This window comes from Liolophura sinensis, chromosome 10 (genome assembly GCF_032854445.1).
Source record: "Liolophura sinensis isolate JHLJ2023 chromosome 10, CUHK_Ljap_v2, whole genome shotgun sequence".
Classification (NCBI taxonomy): Eukaryota; Metazoa; Mollusca; class Polyplacophora; order Chitonida; family Chitonidae; genus Liolophura; species Liolophura sinensis.
In genome coordinates, this window is record NC_088304.1 from 7381276 (window position 1) to 7408365 (window position 27090).

Here is a 27090-nt window from a genome sequence, read left to right on the forward strand (position 1 = left end):
ATGACAATAATCATGAAACAGGTTCCTAGACTGATCAAATTACAAAGAAACACATCATAAAACCATTCAGGGACAACAACATTTATTTGACATAAAGTGGATTTTCAAGTAATTTATTAATATTTACAGCAGCTCGAGAATTTTGTAATTGTAAACCTTATTGAACATTGAATAACGATGAAAGGGAAGGACTTTAACAGGAGAGTCTGGTAAATTTTGGAGCCGGGTAACTCGATTAACCCCACTCTCAGGTCAACCCTTTTCGACCTCTACGGAGATATGGGGGAATTGGTATCCAGAAGGGCTATCAAAATATGAACGAACCGTGCAGATGATCATGAGGCTGATGTCTGTAGGAGATAGAAATTACCGAAGGGCATTGGGTTATGAGCCAGGATTTTCATTAGCAGGGATGACAAAAACATGGAATTATTATTAAAAAGGCACAGTAAATTTAAACAGTGGCAAAGATTTCAATCAAGTGATTTTCAAGTGATCACTTGACCTTAACAACATTTAAGCTTTAGAGCATGTTGGCTTTTGTCATCATACATTACAGTATTTTGGACACTGCAGTATATGACCTTCTCTTTAACAGACCAAAATGTTTTTCCATTGGTGAGATTAAGACTTTGGGATCTCCTGAATCGACATCAGAGATACACTTGAGACAGAACGAAGAACTTGTAATATGGAGTCTATTTCATATCCAATATCCTACCGATAAATACAAACTGTTGTCGTATTATCTATTATAGTATCATGTATCATCAATGCTATCAATACGATTAGGGAACCACGTTTATGTTTTGACATTACTGTCAGCATATTCCATAAAACAATCCATCAAAAATTTCATCTCATGCTGCATAAGGTCTGCCCTAAAATTTCGCCCTTTGAGTAATAGCTGCTTTGCACAAGGACAGTGTGTAGTATTCTTCTCGATTACATCACCTGACTTCAGGACACGCAAGGCATATTGATATGATGTACAACATACAAAACATTGTACAATGTGCGTGTAGAGTTATTGTTTATTTGCGTCAGTGGGAATACTGTATGTGTGCTTCTGACTGGCCTGGCCTCCTATAAATGTTAATGTGTAAATCTAAAGTAACAGATGAACTAGCGAATAATGATCGGGTAAGTGTTATATATACTGATCTCTGTTGGTGAGAGAATAGCTTACTCTAGATCGCCATAACCATACAATTGCCTTCTAAACTGACAAAATAACACAAAAATAGATAGTAAAACCATACAGAGATAGACACCAATACACAAAGTGGAATTCCAAGACATTTAATAATATTTTACACAGCCCAAAAATTCTAGAGTAAACAAACCTTATTGAATCACGTGATATTTCCGTTAACAGCGCGAGAAAACGATGACAAGGACGCATTATAAGAGAAGCGTCTGGTAAATCTCGAAACCGGGTAACTTGGTTAATTCCACTCTCAAATCAACCTTTCCAACCACTACGAAAGTATCCAGCAGGGCTATCAAAATATGAACAAGCCGTGCGGATCATGGTTTGGCTGACGTCTGTAGGAGATAACAATTAGCAAAAACGACACTAACAGGTTCTAAGCAAGGGCACTGACTGCCATCAGCCGTAACATTTGCCTTTAGTCGTAGATATTTGAATCAGGCCCTTTCGGCAAAAAGAGGGAATAATTAATAAAAACGAACCGCTACAGTTAATTTAAAAAGTCGCGAAGACATTGATGCGGTCAGGTTCTCAAGTGAACTCTGGTGAGAGAAAGGTTGATTGTAGCGTGTGAGCTATTAGGAGATGTAAATCATTTGTTAATGGCATGTGCATTGATGCAGAGACTGTAAATGATGTAAAATCTAAAATAGCATTTGCTGTTGCCCTCAGAGTACTCAAAGATGAACCCTTTTCCAGTATGAACAACATTCCCTCTTTTAAATATACGTAATTAAATATGACGGCTTTCGTAAATTTTGGTCTGTGTCAGGACAAACAGAGAGAGGCTAGCAGGCATATCAGGTTGATATGAAAGTGTAGCATTTCCCAGCAGATCTGCCTGAAGTTAGCAGGCAACGCTCTGTAATATCCACGACTCAGTTACATCTGGACAGCTCAACCCTTCTCAAGTGTTCCACAGCAGACAAAAAAGACTTATTTGTTAGGGATTGATGTCGCTTAGATCTGCTCAGATGTAAATTAAATTTCGGACGACATCGCCAGATCTTAAGCCGGTATTACTGAACAGCCAGACGTGTCGATGAAAACGGCATTGCTCTGAGCCTCTGAAAGACTTCATCAAAGCACCGGGTTTTATTTACAGGTCCCCGGTAGAAAACCTTTAGGACATTTTTTCCGTCGCAGAAATATCAGTCAGCCCTTTGCGTTAATTCGACCACAGGAGGTCGATTGTAGAGAGGAGAGCGAGACGTGTGGATTCTGAGGGTAAATAACCAACTGTTTGGTTTGCCACAATTTTTATGCCAGAATCGGAAATTTTGTTGACCTAACAGGGGTGCCAAGGGAGGAGAATCGAAATTGAAATTTATCCACATGTCTTGATTACAAAATAAGAAATGAGCAAGAAAGTGCACATGAAAACAATCGCATGGCCATGCAAGGTGTGGGTGGTTTGGCCATCGCTTTTTACAGAGCAATAAAGTGAAAACATAGACATTCCTGATGTCGTTGTTCAAGCCATACAAAACTGATATCATTAATTAATTTTGTGATAATCGCCGAACTCATCAATTTTCTATGCACATGATACCGGTCAGGCCAATATTGTATAGAAAACTGTACTTTTGGAAAAAAAACTGCAGCCCTTCACCAGCCACTTCTAAAACATTCTAACATATGAAGAAATCCGAACATTGCAGAAAAAGCTGGATTCGAGCTTGCGACCTGACTGTCCAGGGAATTATCGGCTGTGGTGAGGGAAACTATGACTAAAACTGGTTTTCTTGGTCTACATTATAAAATAAATCGATTCTTTTTCTCACATATAATTAGATAAAATGGAAAATAAATCGAAACTAGCAGCTAATGATTATTCTTTGATTATGTGCTTTACAGACAAGGGATAAAAAAAACGGTATACAGCTAAGCATGAATTATTATAAATTAGACGACAACAGTCATGAAATAATTTTCTAGACTGATCAAGCTGTACAGAAACAGGTCATAAAACCAAAGAGAGATAAACAACGTTACATAAAGTGGATTTTAAAGTAATTTAGTAATATTTTACACAGCCCAAAAATCTTGTAATCATAAACCCTATCGAAGGACGTCATGTTCCCCGTTATAACGATGACACGGGAGCACATTGAGAGCAGCGTGTGGTAAGTATCGGAACCAGGTATCTCCATTTATTCCACTCTCCTTTCAGACCTCTATGGAGATATGTGGAATTTATTATCCAGCAGGGCTATCTAAATATGAACAAGCCGCCCAGATCATCATGAGGCTGATGTCTGCAGCAGACAATAATTACTGAGAGGCAATGAGCCAGGACAACAAGTGTCATTAGATGTGAAACTGTGTACAATACAGCGGTTCTATACATTTATATCATACACTGAAGGCAAAAGATGGGTTGGGGGGAATAATTAATACAGTTCATTTAAAAAGTCCCGAAGATTTTAATGAAATGAGATTCTTATGTAAATTCTTGACAGATTGGATGTAGGGAGCGACATATTAGGAGATGTAAATTATTTGTTGGGGCCATATACATTGTTACGGTATTGAAAGCAGCAACAGAAAACAGACTCAGTGACTCAATATTACGATGTAAACAATGCTTTATATATAAAATGAGACGTACAGTTTTACAGACAGTTCAACAACAACAACAACATACACATCAGTATTACCGGTTTTTAAAAGTTTCCAGTTCACCTTTGCATCCCAAGGAACGTGTTCCAGGAGATCCAACGTAAAGACCATGGGATAAACACACAATTCACACAAGTCACAAATTGTCTCAGACAGGTACTTCGCCAGGTTAGCGAACGCGAACACAGTACACAGGTTACACAGAACTGGAACAGTCAAGCCTTTGAATGACGTCACACCCGCAGAGCACAACACAGGGTAAAGTACTGTAAGTACTGATTAATGCTACTATCTGATGTTCATTTGTAAATCAAAACTAGCAGAGATCTGAAAACTATCGCCGGGCCATGCAGGTTGTGAGTGGCTGATATGTTTTTTTACAGAGCAATAAAGTGAAGTCATAGATTTTAACCATGTTGTTCCTCGATCTGTACAAAATGTATGAGAGAATTTAGTATAATTGATTTAATCAATAGATTTAGTGAGAAAGGCCAAACTCATTATGTTTCCACCTACACGAAAGTGGTCAGGGTTACAGGTGTAAGAATCTGCAACCCTTCACCTGGCACTTCTCAAACCTCCTCACTTAAAGTCACAGCCAACTTTTAAGTTACAGCGAGAGATAGATTGGAGTCTACAACCTTACTTGGGATTATCGGCTGTGGTGAGAAAAGCTCTGGCTCATCTTGGCTCATATGTGGAAACTTTTGTACACATTTGGAAATCTTTTCTTGATCGACATACATGTATGTAGATAAGTACAAGTCTTTGCACATATGTCGTTAGTAAATACCAAGGCGGTGTAGCCGTCCAGGACGGAGATGACCAGCGCCTTGTTGTTTCCTTAATATGCAGAGTGCACGGTCAGGTAAGTAAGAAAACTGTCTTATAACTGAGTTATTTTACGAAAGGAATGGAGCTGTCAAAATTATTTATTACTTAGTTGCGTGAGTGGGATTACTGTATGTGCTCCAACTGACTGGCCATGTTTCTTAATCTTAATGTGAAAATCTAAAGTAACGGAACTGCTAGCGGTTAATGATCGAATACGTGTTACATATACTGATGTTGATGAGAGAATAGCTTACTTTAAAAGGCCATCACCACAACATTGTCTTCTATACTGACAAAGTTACACAGAAATAGATAATAAAACCATACACTGACATTTATTAATATTTTACACAGCCCCAAAATTCTATCGTCTATAAATCTTATCGAATCACGTGATGTTTCCGATAGTAACGCAAGATAACAATCACGGGAGAGCAATTTTAGAGGAGCGTCTGGTAAATCTCGGAACCGGGTCACTCCATTACTACCACTCTCAGATCAACCCTTTTCGACACCAATGGGGATATCGCGGTATTGGTATCCAGCAGGGCTATCAAAATATGAACAAGCCGTTCAGATCATCATTAGGCTGGTGTCTGTAGGAGATAGTAATTACTGAGAGGCATTGACGGGTTCTAAGCCAGGGTACCTAACGTTTTTAGCCGTATAGTTATGTAGAATACAGCTGTCCTAGACATGTATATCAGACTAGCACGACATAAAGGGGAATAATTTTTAAAAAATGTACAGTTCATTTAAAAAGACGTGAAGATCTTAAGGATGTGAAATTCTCATGTGAATACTACTGCGATAAAGGCTGATTGTAGCGTTTGATCTATTAGAGAATGTGAATTATCCGTCAATGCAAGGTGTATTAATGTAGAGAAGTTGGAGAGGACTAAAAGGTGTGCTTACTTAACAATGTGATGCCTTGGATATCAAGCGATGTTGTAGTCCCTGGCTCTAAACATACAATGGTCTTGTATTTTTTCGCAGACGAACGTCATGCGGGAAATTGTAGTGTATTTGTCCTGTGCTACCTACTTTTTTAATACAACAAAATATTTTTCATCAAAATCCCACCTGTAAATGACAAAAATGGCCATGGTATCATTGGTATCATCACTGTTAGCATGCTAAAGAAACAAACACCAAAAATCTCATTCTTTCCGCTCGGAGGTCTCTGGTTTCTAATGTTTAATCCTTGCTGCAATAGCTCCTTTTGCAAAGAATACAGTTTTTTCTTGATGATATCTCCTCACTTCACGACAAACAAAGAGATGTTAGAAGGCATATCCAGGTGATGTCAAAGTGTTGCGTTTCACAGATCTGTCTGAAGTTAGCAGACAATGCTCTCTAATATCTACGACACAGTTACATATGGACAGCACAGCACTTCTCAAGTGTTCCTTAGAAGACAACACAGACGTATTTGTTAAGGATTGGTGTAGCGGAGATCTGCTCAGATGTAAATTGAATTTAAGGCGCCATCCACAGGTGTTAAGGAGGTAATACTGAACAGCCCGACGTGTCGATTCAACCCGCATCGCCCTGAGTCTCTGAAAGATTCAATCCACCAGGTTTTTTTTTTACAGTCCACCGATAAAGAACCTTTAGGACATTTTTTCTGTCACAGAAGTATCAGTGAACCCTGCGCGTTTAAATCGGCCACAGGAGATCGATACTATAGACGAAATCGATACGTGTGGAGCTTAAATGTATATTAGCAACTGTTTCGTTTAGCACAATTTTTATGCCAGCAGCGGAACTTTTCTTGACTTAACGGAGCTGCCCAGACACTGGAATAGAAGCGGAAATTTATCCAGATGTCTTGATTACAAAATAGAAATTGATCAACAAACTGCAAGTGAAAACAATCACTAGGCCATGCAGGGTTTAGGTGGTTGGTGGTAGCTTTTTACAGAGCAGTAAAGTGAAAGCGTAGATTTGATTTGATACAAAATTGATATCATTAAATGATTTAGTAAAAATAGTTGTACGCATTAATTTTCTATGTACGTCATACCCGCCAGGTTATCTGTGCAAGAAAACTCCAGACTTTCACCTTTCACTTTTTAAAACTTCTAACTTAAAACGACAACCGACGCAAGAGCTGGATTTGAGCTTGCTACCTCACTGACAAGGGTATTATCGGCTATGGTTAGACCAGCCTTGGCTCATGCTGACACGTGTCTTTTGTACACATCTGGAAACATTTTCTAACCCAATATATGTAAAATAAAACCAACGCTTACAGCCTTCCATTTATTATGTCGTGCCAAGTCAGGTGAGAACCAAGATTGTTTTAGATACGAACCCAATTGGGCTTCAGCTTGAACCTACATTTATTTGTACTCAGAATGATTTATTGTTTATTTGCGTGAGTGGGAGTACTTTATGTGTAGTGACTGATTAATGGTGCTACGTAATGTAAATGTGTGAATCGAAACCAATAGCTCAGCTAGCGATTAATGTTTGGACATGTGTTATACAGGCAGTCATCTCTGTTAACGATAACAGACCAGTATAAATAGAAGCAGGAATTATTACAAATTAGACGACCATTACATTGAAATTGTTTTCTAGACTGATCATATTCCACAGAAACAGGATCATAAAAGACAAACACCATTACATCAAGTGGATTTTTCTAGTAATTTACTAATATATTACACAGTCCGAAAGTCTTGTAATCATAAACCGTATAGAACCACGTGACGTTTTCCGTTAATGACGATGGCCGAAAAGCATTTTAAGAGGAGCGTCTGGTCAAATCTAGGAACCGGGTAACTCGATTAATCCCACTCTCAAATCAACCTTTTTCACCTCACTGGAGATATGGGGGAATTGGTATCCAGCAGGGCTGTCAAAATATGAACAAGCCGTGCAGATCATCATTAGGCTGATGTCTGTAGGAGATAGTGATTCCTGAAGGGCATTGATGTGTTCTGAGCCAGGTCACCGATTGTCATTAACCGTGGTCTCAGACATTTATATTAGACACTGATGGCAAAAGAAAAGGAATAGTTAATAAAAATGTACAGTTATTTTAAAACTTCGCAAAGATTTCAATGAAGTGAGATTCCAATTACATACTATTGAGAGAAATATTGATTGTAGCATGTGCCCTATATACCTACACGTCAATGCCATGAACACTGAGACTTTGAAATATCGCTGAAGGGGCCAGCACGACAGGTACGAGTGTAGATAATGCTGAGAAATCGCGAATCACAGTTTCTGTTGTCGTCTGTGGCTTAAAGCTTACATGTGCATTACATAAACGCCTTTCTCATGGGTGTAGGAAGTCGGGTTCAGGGCAGTTTTCAGTATTTTCACATTTTCAGACTATTCCCAACAATATTCTTTATTAAAGATATCTGGTACTTAAATAATGTTATAAATAGTAAAATTTAAGGCGTTCGACATTTCGAGTACAAGGTTGGACAAAAGTACGCTTTACAATTTATCACCCTCTCGTATAAATTAAAATATCTTCGGGGGGTAAAGATACGGCTTTGAAATTTCCTGAATGAAAACCAGAAAGAGTCTTGCGTCCTTAAAGCGGTAACAGATAAAATGCAGTCTACTTCATATCCGATCGCCATCCGGTAGGCATGTATGCAAACTGGGGCCGTCATATTCATTACAGTTACCAATTACCATTGTTGATATAAATACGAATGCAAGCAAGTTGTTTTCTGACATCACTTTTTTTTATCTCCTCAATCAATCCTATCTCCTTCTAAAGTTTTCCTTTGTGCACGAACAGAGCTCCTTTAATGCAAGAATATATTCTTGATTATACCACATTATTATTTTCTCCGCCTATAGTGATAGGTTAGAAGGCATATTATGCTGATATAAAAGTGTAGCATTTCACAGCAGATGTGTCTGAAGTTAACAGGCAATGCTCTGTAATATCCACGACGCAGTTACATCTGGACAGCACAACCCTTCTCAAGTGTTCCTCAGCAGACAAAAAAGACGTATTTGTTAGGGTCGCGTGTTGCGGAAATCTGCTCAGATGTAAATTGATTTTTGATTTTTTTTTAATCTTTTAATCTTTTTTTAATCTTTTATCTTAAGCCGGCATTACAGAACAACCCGACGCTCTGAGCCCCTAAAAGACTTCATCGAACCACCAGAGCTCATTTTCTGATCAAAGCCAAAGAACCTTTAGGACATTTTTTTTCGTCGCAGAAATATCAATGAACCTTTTCCGTCAGTTCATCTCGATGAGATCGATTCCATATCTAGAAGAGCGAGACGTGTGAATCCTGATATAATGATATTTAATTTTCTGTGTCCATGATACCGGTCAGGCTAATAGTGTATAGAAAACTGTAGTTCTGGAAGTAAACTGCAACCCTTCAACCACTTCTTAAAGATACTAAATTAAAAACAAATCCGAACGTTGCAGAATGAGCTGGATTCGAGCTTGCGACCTCACTGACGATGGGATTATCTGCTGTGGTGAAGGCAACCTTAACTCGTGCTGGCTCGTGGCGAAAACTTTTGGAATTATTTTGTATATATGTCTACATATGTAAAATAAACACAATTCTTTCGCACATATACATATATAAAATTGAGAATAAATACAAACTAGCAGGTCTGTGCGGATCATCATTAGTCTCATGTCTGTAGGACATAGTAATTCCTAAAGGGCATTAATGCGTCAGGACACCGATTGCCATTAGCCGTAACATTGCGCACAATACAGCGGTCCTTACATCAGACCATGGTGGCAAAAAGGGGGGAATAATTAACAAAACTTTTCCGTTATATTAAAAGTCGCGAAGATCTTAATGAAGCGAGATTCTGGTGTGAATTATATTGAGGGAAAGCTTGATTGTAGCTGGTGACGTATTAGTAGATGTAAATTATTTGTTAGTGCTATGTGCATTGATGCAGAAATTGTAAATGATGTAAAATCTAAAATCGCAATTGCTGTTGCCGTCCATGGATTCCAAGATACTATGGCATGGACCTTTTTCCTGAATAAACAACATTATCTATTCAATATATACCCAACTGAATGATATTACCTAATGGTAATATCAAAACATGTGTCGTTTCCCAGGAGATCTGTGTGAAGTTAGCAGATAATGCTCTGTAATATCCACGCTTCAGCTTAAACCTGCCGTTGTGTTCAAAAGGATTTATTTGTTTATTTACGTCAATGGGAGTACCGTAAGTCTCCTTACTTATTTGCGGAGCTACATAATATTAATGTGTATATGTAAACTCGTAAGTGTGCTAGTGGATATATGTTATCTCTGTCAATGTTAAGATTCCGGTATACAAGCAGGCATGAATTATTATAAATCAGATGACAGTAATCATGAAATAGTTTTCTAGACTGATCAAATTACAAAGAAACAGATCATAAAACTATTAATGGACAACAACATTTATTTAACATGTTTAACCGCTACAACAAACTTTATCGAACATTGAATGACGATGACAAGGAAGCACTTTAACAGGAGCGTCTAGTAAATCTCGGAACCGGTTAACTCGATTTATCACAAGTGCCATGTACATTGTGGAACACTGTAGTATATGACCTTCTGTTTAACACACCAAATGTTTTTCCATTGGTGAGAATAACACTTTGGAATTTCCTGAATCGACACCAGATATACACTTGAGACAGAACGGAGAACTTGTAATATGGAGTCTATTTCATATCCAATATCCTACCGATAAATACAGTCTGTTGTCGTAGTATCTACTATAGTTTCATGTATCATCATTGCCATCAATACGATTGGGGAAACACGTTTATGTTTTGACACTACTATCAGCATATTCTATAAAATAAATCAACCAAAAATTTCATCTCATGCGGTAAAAGTTCTCCCCAAAAATTTCGCCCTTAGAGTAATAGATGCTTTGCGCAAGTACAGTGTGTAGTATTCTTCTCGATTACATCACCTGACTTCAGGACACGCAAGGCATATTGATATGATGTACAACATACAAAACATTGTACAATGTGCGTGTAGAGTTATTGTTTATTTGCGTCAGTGGGAATACTGTATGTGTGCTCTCTGACTGGCCACGCCTCCTATAAATGTTTACTGTTACTGTGTAAATCAAAAGTAAGAGATGAACTAGCGAATAATGATCGGGTACGTCTTACATATACTGATCTCTGTTGATGAGAGAATAGCTTACTCTAGATCGCCATAACCATACAATTGTCTTCTACACTGACAAAATTACACAAAAATAGATAACAAAACCATACAGAGACAGACACCAATACACAAAGTGGATTTTTAAGACATTTATTAATATTTTACACAGCCTAAAAATCCTAGAGCCTACAAACCTTATCGAATCACGTGATATTTCCGTTAACAGTGCGAGAAAACGATGACAAGGACGCATTATAAGAGAAGCGTCTGGTAAATCTCGAAACCGGGTAACTTGGTTAATTCCACTCTCAAATCCACCTTTCCAACCTCTACGAAAGTATCCAGCAGGGCTATCAAAATATGGACAAGCCGTGCAGATCATGGTTTGGCTGACGTCTGTAGGGGATAGCAATTAGCAAAAACGACACTAAAAGGTTCTAAGCAAGGGCACTGACTGTCATGAGCCGTAACATTGGCCTTTAGTCGTAGACATTTGAATCAGGCCCTGACGGCAAAAAGATGGAATAATTAATAAAAACGAACCGGTACAGTTAATTTAAAAAGTCGCAAAGAAATTGATGCAGTCAGATTCTCATGTGAATTCTGGTGAGAGAAAGGTTGATTGTAGCGTGTGAGCTATTAGGAGAGGTAAATTATTTGTTAATGGCATGTGCATTGATGAAGAGATTGTAAATGATGTAAAATCTAAAATCGTATTTGCTGTTGCCCTCAGAGTACTCAGAGGTGAACCCTTTTCCAGTATGAACAACATTCCCTATTTTATATATACGTAAATGAATATTACGGTTTTCGTAAATTTTGGTCTGTGTCAGGACAAACAGAGAGAGGCTAGCAGGCATATCAGGGCGATATGAAAGTGTAGCATTTCCCAGCAGATCTGCCTGAATTTAGCAGACAACGCTCTGTAATATCCACCACGCAGTTACATCCGGACAGCTCAACCCTTCTCAAGTGTTCCTCAGCAGACAAAAAAGATTTATTTCTTAAGGATTGATGTCGCTTAGATCTGCTCAGATGTAAATTAAATTTCGGACGAAAGCCCGTATTACTAAACAGCTAGACGTGTTGATGAAAACGGCATTGCTCTAAGCCTCTGAAAGACTTCATCAAAGCACCAGGTTTTATTTACAGGTCCCCGGTAGAAAACCTTTAGGACATTTTTTCCGTCGCAGAAATATCAGTGAGCCCTTTGCGTTAATTCGACCACAGGAGATCGATTCTAGAGAGGAGAGCGAGACGTGTGGATTCTGAGGGTAAATAAGCAACTGTTTGGTTTGCCACAATTTTTATGCCAGAATCGGAAATTTTGTTGACGTAACGGGGCGGTCAAGGGAGAAAAACTAAAGGTGAAATTTATCCAAAAGTCATGGTTATCAAAAAGTAATTGAGAAACCAAGTGTGCATAAAAGGCTATGCAGGCTGTGGGTGGTTGGTTCATAGCTTTTTACAGAGCAATAAAAGTAAACCATAGATTTTCATAAACCATAGAAACCATTGATGTTCTTCCTCAATCCATACAAAATGAGCTGCAAGAGTTGGATTCGAGCTTGCGACCTCACTGACCAGGAGATTATCAGCTTTGGTGAGAGCAACCCTGGCTCGCGCTGACACGCGCTGTAAAATAAATACAATTCTTTTGCAAATATTCCGATATAACATGGAAAATAAATAACAAAACACTTCTTCCTACCCATTTACTAAGACGTAGCCAATCAACGCGTACAGCCGTCGCCTTATTATTCAGTATTAAGTCAGGTAAGTCTCAAACTTGTGTTAAGTGCGAGCCTAATGGAGCTTCAGCTTGGACCTGCATTTTTACTCATAATGATTTATTCTTTTTTTGCGTGAATGGGAGTACTGTAAGTGCTGATTAATGCTACTACCTGATGTTTATTTGTAAATCGAAACTAGCAGAGATCTGAAAACTATCGCCGGGCCATGCAGGCTGTGAGTGGCTGATATGTTTTTTTACAGAGCAGTAAAGTGAAGTCACAGATTTTAACCATGTTGTTCCTCGATCCGTACAAAATGTATGAGAGAATTTAGTATAATTGATTTAATCAACAGATTTAGTGAGAAAGGCCAAACTCATTATGTTTCCACCTACACGAAAGTGGTCAGGGTTACAGGTGTAAGAATCTGCAACCCTTCACCTGACACTTCTCAAACCTCCTAACTTAAAGTCACAGCCAAATTTTAAGTTAGAGCGAGAGTTGGATTCGAGTCTACAACCTTACTGGGGATTATCGGCTGTGGTGAGAAAAGCCCTGGCTAATGTTGGCTTATATGTGGAAACTTTTCTACACATTTGGAAATCTTTTCTTGATCGACATTCATGTATGTACATGAGTACAAGTCTTTGCACATATGTGGCTAGTAAATACCAAGACGGTGTAGCCGTCCAGGACGGAGAGGATCAGCGCCTTGTTGTTCCCTTAATATGCAGAGTGCACGGTCAGGTAAGTAACAAAACTGTCTCAGTTATTTTACGAACGGAATGGAGCTGTCAAAATTATTTCTTACTTAGTTGCGTGAGTGAGAGTACTGTATTTGCTCCAACTGACTGGCCATGTTTCCTAATCTTTATGTGAAAATCTAAAGTAGTTTTTAAAGTAAAAACTGCTAGCGGTTAATGATCGGGTACGTGTTACATATACTGATGTTGATGAGAGAATAGCATACTTTAAATGGCCATCACCACAACAGTGTCTTCTATACTGACAAACTTACACAGAAATAGAAAATAAAACCATACACAGACATTTATTAATATTTTACACAGCCCAAAAAATTCTATCGTCTACAAACCTTATCACCGCTGTTTCCGCTAATAACGCGAGATGACAAAAGCAGAAAAGCGCTTTTAGATTAGCGTCTGGTAAATCTCGGAACCGGGTAACTCGATAAATCCCACTCTCAGATCAACCTTTTTCACCTCTCTGGAGATATGGGGTAATTGGAATCCAGCAGGGCTGTCAAAATATGAACAAGCCGTGCAGATCATCATTAGGCTGATGTCTGTAGGAGATAGTAATTAGTGAAGGGTATTGAAGGGTTCTAAACGATGGGACAGATTGTCATTAAAGATTTGTAGAATACAGCGCTCTAGACATTTATATCAGACCATGATGGCAAAAAGGGGAATAATTAATTAAAATGTACAGTTCATTTAAAAAGATGCGACGATCTTATAGAAGTGAGATTCTCACGTGAATTCTACTGAGATAAAGGCTGATTGTACATTTGATCTCTTGGGGATGTAAATTATCCGTCAATGCCAGGTGTACTAATGTAGAGAAGTTGGAGAGAACAAAAAGGTGTGTTTACTTAAGAACGTGATGCCTTGGATAACAGGCGATGTTGGAGTCCGTGGCTCTAAACATGCAATGGTCTTGTATTTTTTCGCAGACGAAAGTCATGCGGGAAATCGTTGTGTATTGATGTAGAGAAGTTGGAGAGGACAAAAAGGTGTGTTTACTTAACAATGTGATGCCTTGGATAACAGGCGATGTTGGAGTTCGTGGCTCTAAACATGCAATGGTCTTGTATTTTTTCGCAGACGAAAGTCATGCGGGAAATCGTAGTGTATTGATGTAGAGAAGTTGGAGAGGACAAAAAGGTGCGTTTACTTAACAATGTGATGCCTTGGATAACAAGCGATGTTGTAGTCCGTGGCTCCAAACATAAAATGGTCTCGTATGTTTTTCACAGACGAAAGTCATGCGGGAAATCGCTTTGTATTTGTCTTGCGCTAAATACTTTTACAACCTAGCACCTACCAAGATAACGTTTTCTACACTTTCAAATCTTTTTTGAAAATGTTGCTTTGTGTCACAATAAATTTTAACATTTGGACACTGGAATATGTCACCCTCTCTTTAATACAACAAAATATTTTCATCAAAATCCCACCTGTAAATGACAAACATGGCCATGGTATTTATTGTAAATACCATCATTACTATCAATAGGACTGGAATCTCGTTATCTGTAACATCACTGTAAGCATGATAAAGAAACCAAAAATCTCATGTTTTCCGATCAGAGGTCTCTGGTTTCTAATGTGTAATCCTTGGTGCAAAAGCTCCTTTGCAAAGAATACAGTTTTTTCTTGATAATATCCCTTCATTTCACGACAAACAGAGAGATGCTAAAAGGCATATTAAGGTGATGTCAAAGTGTTGCGTTTCACAGATCTGTCTGAAGGTAGCAGACAATGCTCTCTAATATCCACGACACAGTTACACATGGACAGTACAGCCCTTCTCAAGTGTTCCTCAGCAGACAACACAGACGTATTAGGGTTGCATGTCGCGGAGATCTGCTCAGATGTAAATTGAATTTAAGACGCAATCCACAGGTCTCAATGTGGTATTACTGAACAGCCCAACGTGTCGATGCACCCCTCATCGCCCTGAATCTCTGAAAGATTCAATCCACCAGGGTTTTTTTTTTTTTACAGTTAAAGAACCTTTAGGGCATTTTTTTTCTGTCATAGCAGTATCAGTGAACCCTGCGCGTTAAATCGGCCACAGGACATCGATTCTACCGAGGAAATCGAGACGTTGAATCCTAAGTGTGTATAAGCAACTGTTTGGTTTGCCACAATTTTTATGCCAGCAGCTGAACTTTCGTCGACTTAACGAGCTGCCCAGACACGGAATAGAAGCCGAAATTTATCCAGATGTCTTGATTACAAAATAGGAATTCATCCACAAAGTGTACATGAAAATAGTCGCTAGGCCATACAGGGTGTAGGTGGTTTGGCGACAGCTTTTTACAGAGTGAAATCGTAGATTTTATTTATGTTGTTCCTCGATCAATACAAAATTGATATCATTAACTGATTTAGTGAAAATAGCTGTATCGCATTAATTTTCTATGTACATCATACCCGCCAGGCTAATTATGTATAGAACTGTAGCTTCGGAAGAAAACTCCAGACTTTCACCTTCTTAAAACTTCTAACTTAAAACGACAACTGACGCAAGAGCTGGATTCAAGCTTGCTACCCTCAGTGACAAGGGTTTCACTAGCTATGGTTAGACCAGCCTTGGCTCATGCTGACTCGTGTCGAAAACATTTGTACACATCTGGAAACATTTTCCAACCCTATATATGTAAAATAAAACCAGTTTTTTGCACATATACATATGTACAATGGAGAATAATCATCAAAACCGCTCTTCCCAACATTCATCAACACGGAGTCATTCCACGCTTACAGCCTTCCATTTATTATGTCGTGCCAAGTCAGGTGAGAACCAAGATTGTTTTAGATACGAACCCAATTGGGCTTCAGCGTGAACCTGCATTTGTACTCAGGATGATTTATTGTTTATTTCCGTGAGTGGGAGTACTTTATGTGTAGTGACTGATTAATGGTGCTACGTAATGTAATGTGTGAATCGAAACTAATAGCTCAGCTAGCGATTACTGTTCGGGACATGTGTTTATACAGGCAGTCATCTCTGTTAACGACAACAGACCAGTATAAATAGAAGCATGAATTTTTACAAATTAGACGACCATTACATTGAAATTGTTTTCTAGACAGATCATATTCCACAGAAACAGGATTATAAAGACAAACACCATTACATCAAGTGGCTTTTTCTAGTAATTTACTAATATATTACACAGCCCGATAGTCTCGGAATCTCGGTCTCAATCTCGGAACCGGGTAACTCGATTGATCCCACCTCTCAGATCAACCTTTTCACCTCTCTGGAGATATGGGGGAATTGGTATCCAGCAGGGCTGTCAAAATATAAACAAGCCGTCCAGATCATCATTAGGCTGATGTCTGTAGGAGATAGTAATTACTGATGGGCATTGATGTGTTCTGAGCCAGGACACCGATTGTCATTAACCGTGGTCTCAGACATTTACATTAGACACTGATGGTAACAGAAAAGGAATAGTTAATAAAAATGTACAGTTTTTTTAAAACTTCGCAAAGATTTCAATGAAGTGAGATTGTGATTAAATACTATTTAGAGAAATATTGTTTGTAGCATGTGCCCTATAGGCCTACACGTCAATGCCATGAACACTGAGACTTTGAAGTATCGCTGAAGGGGCCAGCACGACAGGTACGAGTGTAGATCATGCTGAGAAATCGCGAATCACAGTTTCTGGTGTCGTCTGTGGCTTAAAGCATACATGTGCAGTACATGAACGCCTTTCTCATGGGTGTAGGAAGTCGGGTTCAGGGCAGTTTTCAGCATTTTCACATTTTCAGACTATTCCCAACAATATTCTTTATTAAAGATATCTGGTACTTAAATAATGTTATAAATAGTAACATTTAAGGCGTTCGAAACTTCCGGTGTGTCCCAACAAAGTACATGGTTTGGCAAATGTACGCTTTGCAATTTATCACCCTCTCGTATAAATGAAAATATTTTCGGGGGGGGGGGGGGTACAGATACGGCTTTGAAATTTCCTGAATGAAAACCAAAAAGAGTCTTGATTCCTTAAAGCGGTAACAGATAAAATGCAGTCTACTTTATATTCCATCGCCATCCGGTAGGCATGTATGCAAACTGGGGCCGTCATCTTCATTACAGTGACCAATTACCATTGTTGATATAAATACGAATGCAGCCATGTTGTTTTGTGACATCACTTTTTTTATCTCCTCAATCAATCTTGTCTCCTTCTATAGTTTTTCTTTAGCGCACGAACAGAGCTCCTTTAATGCAAGAATATATTCTTGATTATAGCACATTATTATTTTCTCCGCCTATAGTGAGAGGTTAGAAGGCATGTTAAGGTGATATAAAAGTGTAGCATTTCACAGCAGATCTGTCTGAAGTTAGCAGGCAATGCTCTGTAATATCCACGACGCAGTTATATATGGACAGCTCAACCCTTCTCAAGTGTTCCTCAGCAGACAAAAAAGACATATTTGTTAGGGTCGCGTGTCGCGGAAATCTCTTCAGATGTAAATTTATTTTTGAACACCATCGGTAGATCTTAAGCCGGCAATACAGAACAACCCGACGTGTGGGTAAACAAGGCATTGTTCTGAGCCCCTAAAAGACTTCATCGAACCACCAGGGTTCATTTACTGGTCAAAGCCAAAGAACCTTTAGGACATTTTTTCCATCGCAGAAATGAACCTTTTCCGTCAGTTCATCTCGATGAGATCGATTCCATATCTAGAAGAGCGAGACGTGTGGATCCTGATATAATGATATTTAATTTTCTGTGTGCATGATACCGGTCAGGCTAATAGTGTATAGAAAACTGTTGTTCTGGAAGTAAACTGCAACCCTTCTTCAGCCACTTTTAATACATACCAAATTAAAAACAAATCCGAACGTTGCAGAAAGAGCCTGATTCGAGCTTGCGACCTCACTGGCGATGGGATTATCGGCTGTGGTGAAAGCAACCTTGACTCGTGCTGGCTCGTGGCGAAAACTTTTGGAATTATTTTGTATGTCTACATATGTAAAATAAACACAATTCTTTCGCACATATACATATATAAAATTAAGAATAAATACAAACTAGCAGGTCTGTGCGGATCAGCATTAGTCTCATGTCTGTAGGACACAGTAATTCCTAAAGGGCAGTGATGTGTTCTGAGTCAGGACACCGATTGCCATTAGCCGTAACACTGCGCACAATACAGCGGTCCTTACATCAGACCATGGTGGCAAAAGGGGGGAATAATTAACAAAACTTTTCCGTTATATTAACAAGTCGCGGAGGTCTTAATGAAGCGAGATTCTGATGTGAATTATGTTGAGAGAAAGGTTGATTGTAGCGTTTGACGTATTAGTAGATGTAAATTATTTGTTAGTGCTATGTGCACTGATGCAGAGATTGTAAATGATGTAAAATCTAAAACCGCAATTGCTGTTGCCGTCCGTGGATTCCAAGATACTATTGCACCTTTTTCCTGAATAAACAACATTATCTATTCAGTGTATACGTATTTGAATGATATTACCTAATGGTAAAATCAAAACATATGTCGTTTCCCAGGAGATCTGTCTGAAGTTAGCAGACAATGCTCTGTAATATCCACGACTACATCTACATCTAGACAGCTCAGTCCTTCTCTAGTGCTCCTCAGCAGACAAAAAAGACGTATTTGTTTGGGTTGCGTGTTGCGGACCTCTGCTCAGATGAGAATTGAATGTTGGGCGACATCGGCAGATCTTCAGCCACTATTACTGAGCAGCCCGTGTCGATACAAACGGCATTGCTCTAAGCCCCTCAAAGACTTCATCATGCTACCCAAGTTCTTACACTGGCCAAGGCTAAAGAACCTGTGGGGGACATTTTTTCCGTCGCAGAAATATCAGTGAACCCTTTGCGTCAGTTTGGCCTCGATGAGATCGATTCTAGAGAGGAGAGCGAGACGTGTGGATCCTGAGGGTAAACAAGCAAATTGTTTGATTTGGCACAATTTTTATATTTTTGTTGACGTAACGGAGCCAGTAATAGCGGAGAATCGAAACTGAAATTTATGCAGATGTCTTCATTACAAAATAGGAATTGATCAACAGACTGTACATGGAAATCGCCAGGCCATGCAGGGTGTGGTTGGTTTGGCCATGGCTTTTTTAAAGTGAGAGCAGTAAAGTGAAAGCATAGACTTTTGTTGATCATCGACCCGTACAAAATTGATATCATTTAATAGACTTCATGATAATCGTCGTACTTGTTAATTTTCCTCGTTTACGATAACCATCAGGCTAATAATGCGTAGAAAACTGTAGTTGTGGAAGAGAACTGCAGACTTTCACATGCCACTTTTTAAAGCGTCTAACTTAAAACGACAACCGAACTTTGCGGCAGCTGGTATCGAGCTTGCAACCTCAGTGGCCAGGGAATTATCGGCTGTGGTGAGATCAACCTTGACTTGTGCTGACTCGTGTCGAAAACTTTCGTACACATTTGGGAATATTTTCTAGGTCCTATATATGTAAAATGAATACAATTCTTTTACACATACACATATATAAATTTTAGAACAAATATCAGCACCGCTGCTCTTACCCATTCACCAACAGAGTGCCCAGTCAAGTGAGGACCAAATCTGACACGAGCCGAATGGAGCTTCAACTTGAACCTGCCGTTGTGTTCAAATCGATTTATTTGTTTATTTACGTCAGTATGTCTCCTTACTTATTTGCGGTGCTACATAATATAGCGGATATATGTTATCTCTGTTAATGTTATTATACCGGTATACTAGGAAGCATGAATTATTATAAATTAGATGACAATAATCATGAAACAGGTTCCTAGACTGATCAAATTACAAAGAAACACATCATAAAACCATTCAGGGACAACAACATTTATTTGACATAAAGTGGATTTTCAAGTAATTTATTAATATTTACAGCAGCTCGAGAATCTTGTAATTGTAAACCTTATTGAACATTGAATAACGATGAAAGGGAAGGACTTTAACAGGAGAGTCTGGTAAATCTCGGAGCCGGATAACTCGATTAATCCCACTCTCAGATCAACCCTTTTCGACCTCTACGGAGATATGGGGAAATTGGTGTCCAGAAGGGCTATCAAAATATGAACGAACCGTGCAGATGATCATTACGGTAATGTCTGTAGGAGCTGGAAATTACCGAAGGGCATTGGGTTCTGAGCCAGGATTTTCATTAGCAGTGATGACAAAAACATGGAATTATTATTAAAAAGGCACAGTAAATTTAAAAAGTGGCAAACATTTTAATCAAATGATTCTATTTGATTTCTATGGAGAGAAAGAATAATTATGATGTGTGCTCTATAAGGAGATGTGAATTATCTGTCAATGCCATGTACATTCATGTAGAGATTTCAGTTGGAAAATTTAAAAAACTTGTCCAGTTTGTCTGTTCATTTCACCTTAACAACATTCAAGCCTTAGAGCATGTTGGCTTTTGTCATCATACATTACAGTATTTTGGACACTGCAGTATATGACCTTCTCTTTAACAGACCAAAATGTTTTTCCATTGGTGAGATTAAAACTTTGGGATTTCCTGAATCGACACCAGAGATACACTTGAGACAGAACGGAGAACTTGTAATATGGAGTCTATTCCATATCCAATATCCTACCGATAAATACAAACTGTTGTCGTATTATCTATTATAGTATCATGTATCATCATTGCTATCAATACGATTAGGGAAACAGGTTTATGTTTTGACCATACTATTATCATATTCTGTAAAACAATCCATCAAAAATTTCATCTCATGCGGTATAAGGTCTGCCCTAAAATTTCGACCTTAGAGTAATAGCTGCTTTGTGCAAGTACAGTGTGTAGTATTCTTCTCGATTACATCACCTGACTTCAGGACACGCAAGGCATATTGATATGATGTACAACATACAAAACATTGTACAATGTGCGTGTAGAGTTATTGTTTATTTGCGTCAGTGGGAATACTGTATGTGTGCTCTCTGACTGGCCACGCCTCCTATAAATGTTTACTGTTACTGTGTAAATCTAAAGTAACAGATGAACTAGCGAATAATGATCGGGTACGTCTTACATATACTGATCTCTGTTGATGAGAGAATAGCTTACTCTAGATCGCCATAACCATACAATTGTCTTCTACACTGACAAAATTACACAAAAATAGATAACAAAACCATACAGAGACAGACACCGATATACAAAGTGGATTTTTAAGACATTTAATAATATTTTACACAGCCTAAAAATCCTAGAGTGTACAAACCTTATCGAATCACGTGATACTTGTTAACAGCGCGAGAAAACGATGACGAGGACGCATTATAAGAAAAGCGTCTGGTAAATCTCGAAACCGGGTAACTTGGTTAATTCCACTCTCAAATCAACCTTTCCAACCTCTACGAAAGTATCCAGCAGGGCTATCAAAATATGGACAAGCCGTGCGGATCATGGTTTGGCTGACGTCTGTAGGAGATAGCAATTAGCAAAAACGACACTAATAGGTTCTAAGCAAGGGCACTGACTGCCATCAGCCGTAACATTGGCCTTTAGTCGTAGACATTTAAATCAGGCCCTGACGGCAAAAACAGGGAATAATTAATAAAAACGAACGGGTACAGTTAATTTAAAAAGTCGCGAAGAAATTGATGCAGTCAGATTCTCATGTGAATTCTGGTGAGAGAAAGGTTGATTGTAGCGTGTGAGCTATTAGGAGATGTAAATTATTTGTTAATGGCATGTGCATTGATGCAGAGACTGTAAATGATGTAAAATATATAATCGCATTTGCTGTTGCCCTCAGAGTACTCAGAGATGAACCCTTTTACAGTATGAACAACATTCCCTCTTTTATATATACGTAATTAAATATTACGGCTTTCGTAAATTTTGGTCTGTGTCAGGACAAATAGAGAGAGGCTAGCAGGCATATCAGGGTGATATGAAAGTGTAGCATTTCCCAGCAGATCTGCCTGAAGTTAGCAGGCAACGCTCTGTAATATCCACAACGCAGTTACATCTGGACAGCTCAACCCTTCTCAAGTGTTCCTCAGCAGACAAAAAAGACTTATTTGTTAGGGATTGATGTCGCTTAGATCTGCTCAGATGTAAATTAAATTTCGGACGCCATCGACAGATCTTAAGTCGGTATTACTGAAAAGCCAGTCGTGTCGATAAAAACGGCATTGCTCTAAGCCTCTGAAAGACTTCATCAAAGCACCGGGTTTTATTTACAGATCCCCGGTAGAAAACCTTTAGGACATTTTTTTCCGTGGCAGAAATATCAGTCAGCCCTTTGCGTTAATTCGACCACAGGAGATCGATTCTAGAGAGGAGAGCGAGACGTGTGGATTCTGAGGGTAAATAACCAACTGTTTGGTTTGCCACAATTTTTATGCCAGAATCGGAAATTTTGTTGACGTAACAGGGGTGCTCAGGAAGGAGAATCGAAATTGAAATTTATCCACATGTCTTGATTACAGATTAGGAAATCAGCAAGAAAGTGCACATGAAAACAATCGCATGGCCATGCAAGGTGTGGGTGGTTTGGCGATCGCTTTTTACAGAGCAGTAAAGTGAAAACATAGACATTCCTGATGTCGTTGTTCAAGCCATACAAAACTGATATCATTAATTGATTTTGTGATAATCGTCGAATTCATCAATTTTCTATGCACATGATACCGGTCAGGCTAATAATGTATAGAAAACTGTACTTCTAAAAAAAAAACTGCAGCCCTTCACCAACCACTTCAAAAACATTCTAACATATGAAGAAATCCGAAGATTGCAGAAAAAGCTGGATTCGAGCTTCCGACCTCACTTTCCAGGGAATTATCGGCTGTGGTGAGGGCAACCTTGACTCAAGCTGATTTTCTTGGTCTACATTATAAAAAAAAAATCGATTCTTTCTCATATATAATTAGATAACATGAGAAATAAATCGAAACTAGCAGCTAATGATTATTCTTTGATCATGTGCTTTACAGATAAGGGATAAAAAAAACCCGGTATACAGGTAAGTATGAATTATTATAAATTAGACGACCACAATCATGAAATAATTTTCTAGACTTATCTAGCTGCACAGAAACAGGTCATAAAACCAAAGAGAGATAAACAACGTTACATAAAGTGGATTTTAAAGTAATTTAGTAATATTTTACACAGCCCAAAAATCTTGTAATCATGAACCCTATCCAAGCACGTGATGTTCCACGTTATAACAATGACACGGTAGCACACTGAGAGCAGCGTGTGGTAAGTATCGGAACCAGGTATCTCCATTTGTTCCACTCTCCTTTCAGACCTCTATGGAGATATGTGGAATTTATTATCCAGCAGGGCTATCTAAATATGAACGAGCCGCTCAGATCATCATGAGGCTGATGTCTGCAGGAGACAGTAATTACTGATGGGCACTGAGCCAGGACAACAAGTGTCATTAGATGTGAAACTGTGTACAATACAGCGGTTCTATACATTTATATCATACACTGAAGGCAAAAGAGGGGTTGGGGGGGGATAATTAATACAGTTCATTTAAAAAGTCCCGAAGATTTTAATGAAATGAGATTCTTATGTGAATTCTTGAGAGATTGGATGTAGTGAGCGACATATTAGGAGATGTAAATTATTTGTTAGTGCCATATACATTGACGCAGAGATTGTAAATGACGTGGAATCTAAACTCGCAGTTGGTGTTGCCGTCAGTGGATTCGAAGATACAAGGTTAATACTGAACAGCCTGACGTGTCAATGCAACCCGCATCGTCCTGAGTCTCTGAAAGACTCAGTTCCCCAGGGTTTATTTACAGTCCACCGATAAAGAGCCTTTAGGACATTTTTTCCGTCGCAGAAATATCGGTCAGCCCTTTGCGTTAATTCGGCCACAGGAGATCGATTCTAGAGAGGAGAGCCAGACGTGTGCATCCTGAGTTTAAATAACCAACTGTTTGGTTTGCCACAATTTTTATGCCAGCAGTGGAACTTTTGTTGACGTAACGGGGCCGTCAAGGGAGAAAAACTAAAGGTGAAATTTATCCAAATGTCTTGGTTATCAAAAAGTAAATGAGAAACCAAGTGTGCATGAAAGGCCATGCAGGCTGTGGGTGGTTTGGTCATGGCTTTTTACAGAGCAATAAAGTTAAACCATAGATTTTATTGATGTTCTTCCTCAATCCATACAAAATGAGCTGCAAGAGTTGGATTCGAGTTTGCGACCTCAGTGACCAGGAGATTATCAGCTTTGGTGAGAGTAACCCTGGCTAGCACTGACTTGCGCTGTAAAATAAATACAGTTTTTTGCAAATATTCCTATATAACATGGAGAATAAATATCAAAACACTTCTTCCTACCCATTTACTAAGACGCAGCCAATCAACGCGTACAGCCTTCCCCTTATTATTCAGTATTAAGTCAGATAAATATCAAACTTGTGTTAAGCACGAGCCGAATGGAGCTTCAGCTTGGACCTGCATTTGTACTCATAATGATTTATTCTTTTTTTTGCGTGAATGGGAGTACTGTAAGTACTCATTAATGTTGCTGCCTGATGTTCATTTGTAAATCGAAACTAGCAGAGATCTGAAAACTATCGCCGGGCCATGCAGGCTGTGAGTGGCTGATATGTTTTTTTACAGAGCAGTAAAGTGAAGTCACAGATTTTAACCATGTTGTTCCTCGATCCGTACAAAATGTATGAGAGAATTTAGTATAATTGATTTAATCAACAGATTTAGTGAGAAAGGCCAAACTCATTATGTTTCCACCTACACGAAAGAGGTTAAAGTTACATCTATAAGAATCTGCAACCCTTTACCTGACACTTCTCAAAACTCCTAACTTAAAGTCACAGCCAACTTTAAGTTACAGCGAGAGTTGGATTCGAGTCTACAACCTTACTGGGGATTATCGGCTGTGGTGAGAGAAGCCCTGGCTCATCTTGGCTCATATGTGGAAACTTTTCTACACATCTTTTCTTGATCGACATACATGTATGTTGATAAGTACAAGTCTTTGCACATATGTGGTTAGTAAATACCAAGACGGTGTAGCCGTCCAGGACGGAGAGGATCAGCGCGTTGTTGTTCCCTTAATATACAGAGTGCACGGTCAGGTAAGTAACAAAACTGTCTCAGTTATTTTACGAACGGAATGGAGCTGTCAAAATTATTAATTGCTTATTTGCGTGAGTGGGAGTACTGTATTTGCTCCAACTGACTGGCCATGTTTCCTAATCTTAATGTGAAAATCTAAAGTAACGGAACTGCTAGCGATTAATGATCGAATACGTGTTACATATAGTAATGTTGATGAGAGAATAGCTTACTTTAAATGGCCATCACCACAACATTGTCTTTTATACTGACAAACTTACACAGAAATAGAAAATAAAACCATACACAGACATTTATTAATATTTTACACAGCCCCAAAATTCTATCGTCTACAAACCTTATCACCGCTGTTTCGCTAATAACGCGAGATAACAAAAACAGAGAAGCGCTTTCAGAGGAGCGTCTGGTAAATCTCGAACCGGGTAACTCGGTTAATCCCACTCTCAGATCAAACTGTTTGACCTCTCTGGAGTTATGGGGGAATTGGTATCCAGCAGGGGCCATCAAAATATGAACACGCCACCCTGATCATCATGAGGCTGATGTCTGTAGGAGATAGTAATTACTGAAGGGCATTGAAGGGTTCTAAGCGAGAGGACAGATTGTCATTAAAGATGTGTAGAATACAGCGCTCCTAGACATTTATATCAGACCATGACGGCAAAAAGGGGAATAATTAATTAAAATGTGCAGTTCATTTAAAAGACGCAAAGATATTAAAGAAGTGAGATTCTCACGTGAATTCTACTGAGATAAAGGCTGATTGTACATTTGATCTCTTGGGGATGTAAATTATCCCGTCAATGCCAGGTGTAACTAATGTAGAGAAGTTGGAGAGGACAAAAAGGTGTGTTTACTTAAGAACGTGATGCCTTGGATAACAGGCGATGTTGGAGTCCGTGGCTCTAAACATGCAATGGTCTTGTATTTTTTCGCAGACGAAAGTCCATGCGGGAAATCGTAGTGTATTGATGTAGAGAAGTTGGAGAGGACAAAAAGGTGCGTTTACTTAACAATGTGATGCCTTGGATAACAAGCGATGTTGTAGTCCGTGGCTCCAAACATAAAATGGTCTCGTATGTTTTTCACAGACGAAAGTCATGCGGGAAATCGCTTTGTATTTGTCTTGCGCTAAATACTTTTACAACCTAGCACCTACCAAGATAACGTTTTTTACACTTTCACATCTTTTTTGAAAATGTTGCTTTGTGTCACAATAAATTTTAACATTTGGACAGTGGAATATGTCACCCTCTCTTTAATACAACAAAATATTTTCATCAAAATCCCACCTGTAAATGACAAACATGGCCATGGTATTTATTGTAAATACCATCATTACTATCAATACGACTGGAATCTCGTTATCTGTAACATCACTGTAAGCATGATAAAGAAACCAAAAATCTCATGTTTTCCGATCAGAGGTCTCTGGTTTCTATTGTGTAATCCTTGGTGCAAAAGCTCCTTTGCAAAGAATACAGTTTTTTCTTGATAATATCCCTTCATTTCACGACAAACAGAGAGATGCTAAAAGGCATATTAAGGTGATGTCAAAGTGTTGCGTTTCACAGATCTGTCTGAAGTTAGCAGACAATGCTCTCTAATATCCACGACACAGTTACACATGGACAGTACAGCCCTTCTCAAGTGTTCCTCAGCAGACAACACAGAC